Raw genomic sequence first — 6,063 nt, 5'->3', positions numbered from 1 at the left:
TGTTTTCGTTTTATTATCTTTTAACCAGTAAAGTTTAAGTTAATTTTTATTTGGTACCACTGTGCAGACTCCTTGCCTTCCTGCCAGTTGTGTTTATTTTTAATCATATTGCATTGGCCAGAACTTCAAAACAGTGAGATGTAAATGAGTTTTGCTGTTCTTGGTTTTAGTGGGAAATGCTTTACCGTTAAAGGTAATGCTTATATTGCTTAATGAATTTCTGCCTTTAGGATTTTTAAAGAAAATTGCTTAGTTTTATTGGATAATTTACAACATCTGTTGAGACAATCATTTATATTTTCTTTAGGTTTCTAAGGTTATGCTCAGCCTGATTCATAACTTTTCTATTAGAAACCTTCCTTTCCTGAAATAATATTTCCAGTTGGGGTTGAATATTGTCCTCTACTCAGAATCTCATTCCTTTTCTCATTTCTAATTTTGAAATGTATTTCTTTTTCCCTTCATTGGATTTGCCAGGTTTATCAATTTTCCTGATTTCCTTTTTTCAGGGAGCAACCTTTGATTTATTATCCCAACTAATTTTGTTTTCTCTATTTTTGCCTTGATTCATTTTATGCCTCTACTTTCTTTAGGATTGTTTTTTTTCATAAAGACCTTTTATTTTAAAGGCTTTACTTTTTTTCTTGATAAAGGATTTAAATGTCGCCTACCCTTGTTTACAGCTTTGAATCCAAAATGTTTTGATGCATATTTTCATTTTCATTAAAGTTTTCATTCTACATACTTTTTTGGTAAGTTAATCCCAAAGGAAGGAAAATTTGCAGGCTGAATGTTTTAGTCTGACTTTATTGTGATTAAATTTTCCTTGGAGCCTTGAGGGTATACACTGTGTGTGGGTATATCAAAATGGTGTCTTTATATACATACGTCCTTTTCAAATTACTGCATGGGTTATTAGAAAATTCTCTGATAAAAAATATAAACTTTTAATTCTAGAAATATGTCCCCCCAACATGGGAACAGTATAAAAGGTAAAAGTATGAGAATACTCATTTGAAATTCCTAATAACAACAAAATGTTAAAAATTATTCATGACATCAAAGGTAGAGAATAAGGAATTTGATCAGATATCAAGGGTGGTTAGATATCAAGGGTGGGGAGTTTTCTCTAAACTGACCCAGCAGGATTCTTGTTAAAACTGGACTAAATAGAGCCACTGTACTAAAGGCAGAGCCCAAGGTGGGAGTATGTTATCTTTTGCTGTATAACAAATTACTGCAAAATTTAACAGCTTAAAAAAAATATCTCCCACTGGGGATAATTCTCTCCTGGAATTGGGAATCCAGTTGTGTTGCACTGTTGTGTCTGAGTTCCATGTGGTACAGTCATCTGAAGGCCTGACAGGCTGGAGGATTTGCTTCCAGGAAGGCTCACTCACATGGCTATTGACAGGAAACTGGTTCCTTGCTCTCTGTTGGGAGAAAGCCTCAGTTCCTCCGTATGAGCTTCTCTACTTGGTTACCTTAGTGTTCTCAGGACATGCCTAGAGGGCTTCTAGGCAACAAGTATTCCAGGGAGTGAGCAAGGAGGCTGCACTGTCTTTTATGACCTAACCTCAGATGCTTTACTTTACTCGTTTTTTTCTACAATATTCTATTCATTAGAAGTGAGCCACAACTACAACCCAAATACCAAGGGGTGGGTAATTAGGTTCCACCTTTGAAGGGAAAAATTTATGGGCATAATTTTAAATTACCAGGTTTTATACTTGGGCCACATTATTTATTACATACCTCCTATATGCAAAATACATTCACCTCCTGAATCTTATCATCTAAATCAGGTCTAGATGTGGATTGGGTCCTAGATTGGTATTCCTTACGTGCAGTATCTCAAGTATAGTTCTTCTAGATCTTAAGACCTGTGAACAAAAGAGATGTGTTATCTGCCCACCTACATCCCCACCCAACACCGGTGGGACAGGCATAGGACAACCTTCATAGACACAGCCATGTTCAAAATGGGGTAGGGGAGAGGGGAATCACTTGTCAGTAGCAATTCTGAAATCCCACTAGGTACATGTTGGCAGTTCATTGATTAGGACTCAAGGCCTTGGTCTCGGCTTTGATCTCAGTACTCTTGATTCCCCACAGTGACATACTTCTCTTTATATGAAAGGCAGTACTTGGTTTAACTGAATCGTTTGCTCAGCCCGCTTCCTGCTCATAGCAGGTAAAAGTCCAAAGTTCTCTTTTCATTTTTCACTCTGGCCCTTCCAGTGCAAACTAGAGACATTTCTTCAAATATATTCTCTTAAAAACTTTGTGTGTCTCCTGTTCATCTTATTGGTGTTCAAGCCAAAGGAGTCCACTCTGAAGCTACAACCACACAGTGTTCAAGATAAGACCTACTCCATCTTGGTTTCATGCTGAGATAGCTGAGGGACAACACCCTAAGGTTAATAGAAGCCTTATTGTGTGATTGACATGATCTTTAGATGCCCTTGGCCTCACCGGATGCATCACCTTTTAGCTTTCTGGGCCTTAGAGAATTTTACAGTCATACTCTCATCTTTAGACCTCATTTATTCAGTGCCCTGGGTATGCTACTTGCTTGGTAGCCATTAATTTCAGTATCTTTTGCCATCTAAGAGACTGAAAATTGACAAAACCTGCAAATTCTGGCTCCTGTTTTAGTAGCCCTTCCCTTAACTTTTTAATTTCCCTTCATATTGTACTATATGCAACAAGAAGGCACCAAGCCGTACATTAAGCTCTCTGGCTGGAAATGTCCTTAGCTAGGTGACACAGTTAGGTACATTTTCTACATTTCATATAAGTGACAGTGATGGTGTTACCAACTTTTTGCCACTACATAACCCCTTTCTCAATTTTTTAATAGCATGTTCTTCACTTTTAAACCATACTAGAGTGTTCTCAAGGTTCAGTTTTGTTTTTTTTTTTACACTAAGTCTTGTACTAATACTCTCCTCAAAGTCCTTCCAGCTTCTGCGCACTGCCCAGTTTCAAAGCCATATTTCATATATTTGTTATGGCAGCATTCCCCTTCCAGGTGCCAAAATCTCTATTAATTATCTATGGTTATATTATATAAAATATCAGTGCAAACTACCAGTTTAAAATATTTTTCAAGAGTCAAGAATTTGAAATCTGCTTAGCAGAGTGCCTCTGGCTCAGCTTCTTTTCTTACGTTGCAGTTAAGATGTTGGCTGGAGCTCCAGCATCTGAAGGCTTAACTGGAGCTAGGTCTGAATATTTTGGTCCCTCCAAATTCATGTTGAAATCCTAAGCCCCCAAAGTGTTGGTATTAGTAGATGGGGCCTTTGGGAAGTAATTAGGTCATGAGGGTACAGCCTTTTGGAGTGAGATTAGTGTTTTTATAAAAGAGATCCCACAAAGCTCCCTAGCCCATTCCACCATGTGAAGATACAAGAATCTGTGACCTGGAAGAGGTCCCTCGCCTTTCTGTGTTGACACTCTGTTCTTGAACTTCCAGCCTCCAGAACTGTGAGCAGTAAATTTCTCTTTTTAAAAAAATTTCATCTGGGACGCCTGAGTGGCTCAGTGGTTGAGCATCTGCCTTTGGCTCAGGGCGTGATCCCAGAGTCCTGGGATCAAGTCCCACATCGGGCTCCCCGCAGGGAGCCCACTTCTCCCTCTGCCTATGTCTTTGCCTCTCTCTCTGTGTCGCTCATGAATAAATAAATAAAATCTTAAAAAAATTTTTTTATTTTATTTTTAATTTTTATTTAAATTCAATTAATTGAATAAATTCAATTAATTAATTCATTTAATGTATTATTGGTTTCAGAGATAGAGGTCAGTGATTCATCAGTGACCCAGTGATTAATGTTCATCACCCAGTTACCCCATCCCCCAACCCCCTTCACAAATTTCTCTTGTTTATAAGCTACCCAGTCTGTGTATTTTGTTTCATTCAGTAGACTAAGACAGTCAACCTCTAAACCTTACATGGCTGTTAGCAGGAGGCCTCAGTTCCTTGTCACATGCTCCTCCTGTTATGTCAGTTGGCTTCTGGCAGGAGAAGTGATCCAAGAAAGCAAGGAAGAAGCTGCAGCCTAGCTGGAGTCTTGTATACTATTCATCACACAGACCAATCTTGATATAATATGGAAGTTGACCACATATGGGCAGGAATACCAGGGCACAGGGAATCCTTGGGGGTAGTCTTGGAATTACCTCAGGGAGAAGGAAACGTTAGACTTTTTTGTGACATTCCACAGGGAATGTAGATAAAACCAAGTTAATGGCCCTGGTGTTACCTTCCCACTCTCCAGTTTGCTGTCATGGCTGACACTGGTCAGCCTGAGAGGAGATTCTTGTAGGAGTAAGTACATTAGTTTAAAAACTTTGAATATATAATACTTTCATATTGTTCAAACATCAAAAAGTATAACAATTCTTCTCAGATTCTTTTTTAGTCTTCTAGATAATTTCCTATTTTTCTCCTACTTTTTAAAGATAAGCGATTTATATTGTATAGTTTTCCTCACCTTGCTTTTTTGTTTTTGAAAATGTAACATTTTTACAATGTCTTATGGCATATAAATTGGCAAAATCATTGCCTAAAATTATGAAAGAACTAATTAAAAACTTTTTTCTAAAGTATTTCTTTTTTTAAAAGATTTTATTTATTAGAAAGACAGCCTGAGTAGGGGTGGAGCAGAGACAGAGGGACAAGCAGACTCTGCACTGAGGGCAGAGCCTGAAGCAGGGCTCAGTGCGGGGCTTCATGTGGAGCTCCATGTGGGGCTTGATCTCATTACCCTGCCATCATGACCTGAGCAGAAATCAAGAATCAGGCACTCAACCAGCTGAGCCACCGTGCCCCTTTTTAAAAAGTGTTTCTAAAGATTATTAAGAGAAATCTCTAGTGCACTAATATGAAATTACTATAAAGAAGAAAACATGGCTATTTCACAAAGAAAAAATATAGCTAGTTAATAAATAAATGCAAAATACTCAATAGTAAACAAGAAATGGAAATTAAACAATGGTATCTTATTGACAAATATTCTAGAAATTATAATTTCTATTGCCAATGAGAATATGATGAAAGTGTCAATTGGCATAAACCATTCTGGAAGTTATTTTAAAATGTGAATAGAAAGCAATAATGTCATATTCTTTCATAGATAGCTTTTACAAATTCAGTAAAAATTCACAGAATAATGTTTATATATAAAAAATGTAGTGTAGCAGAGGCTTCAAGATTTTAGTTTATACTTATAGAAGTAGAAATAATTGCTCAAAAATGGGATGCTTTGGTATTTCTGTTATAGCTGTGTATACACACATATACACATATTTTTTAAAAAAGTTTTTATTTATCTTTTTGAGACACAGAGCGAGAGAGAGGCAGAGACACAGGCAGAGGGAGAAGCGGGCTCTATGCAGGGAGCCCGATGGAGGACACGATCCCGGGTCTCCAGGATCACACCCTGGGCCGAAGTCAGTTGCTAAACCCCTGAGCCACCCAGGGACCCATATATACACATATTTATTAAAGAGATTGCAGTAGTATGAAGTAAAACTAGAAGATACAAAATTGTGTATACATTGTGATTTGAACTATGGAGAAAATACATGAAGGGAAAAAGACTAAAAGAGTAACTTTCATAGTAATCCATCTTCTGAACTATTTGGTCTTTACAGGGTAGGAAAAAGCACTCCTTAATGTTTCCAGATTTTATGAAGTGAACTTGCATTGTTTTGAGAATTTTACTTATATAAAACGAGGAACTTATTTTCTTTGCTAGTAGGAACTAGCTGTTGGAAGTGTATCTTACATGCTTTTTTGGAGGCAGGGTGTGTGGGGTGGGACTTGATCATAAATTCTTCAACTAATATAGCTTCTATTGTGCCCTATAGGTTGACAAAATATTTGGGCTCTGGTTTTCCTAGATCTACCATGTCCCAAAACATTGAATCATTTTGGCCCCCTTCCCTTGACTTTTTTCTCCTATAAATGGCCAACATTTAGGTTTCCTGGAGAGCTTAAATGTCTATCAATTTGATAGTCAAGTCAGGTTGATAATATGTAGATCCAGGCTCAGCCAA

The 6,063-nt window shown here is 37.4% G+C and overlaps 2 protein-coding genes across 7 annotated transcripts in view; both read right to left on the bottom strand.

Moving 5' to 3' along the window:
* LOC112907482 (immunoglobulin lambda-1 light chain-like) overlaps positions 1-6,063 on the bottom strand; it is a 699,686-nt gene that overhangs the window by 364,335 nt on the left and 329,288 nt on the right. The window lies entirely within an intron of this gene.
* LOC112907540 (immunoglobulin lambda-1 light chain-like) overlaps positions 1-6,063 on the bottom strand; it is a 548,801-nt gene that overhangs the window by 375,566 nt on the left and 167,172 nt on the right. The window lies entirely within an intron of this gene.

This window comes from Vulpes vulpes, chromosome 10 (assembly GCF_048418805.1).
Source record: "Vulpes vulpes isolate BD-2025 chromosome 10, VulVul3, whole genome shotgun sequence".
In the NCBI taxonomy this organism is placed as follows: Eukaryota; Metazoa; Chordata; class Mammalia; order Carnivora; family Canidae; genus Vulpes; species Vulpes vulpes.
This window is presented reverse-complemented; position numbering and strand designations above follow the sequence as displayed.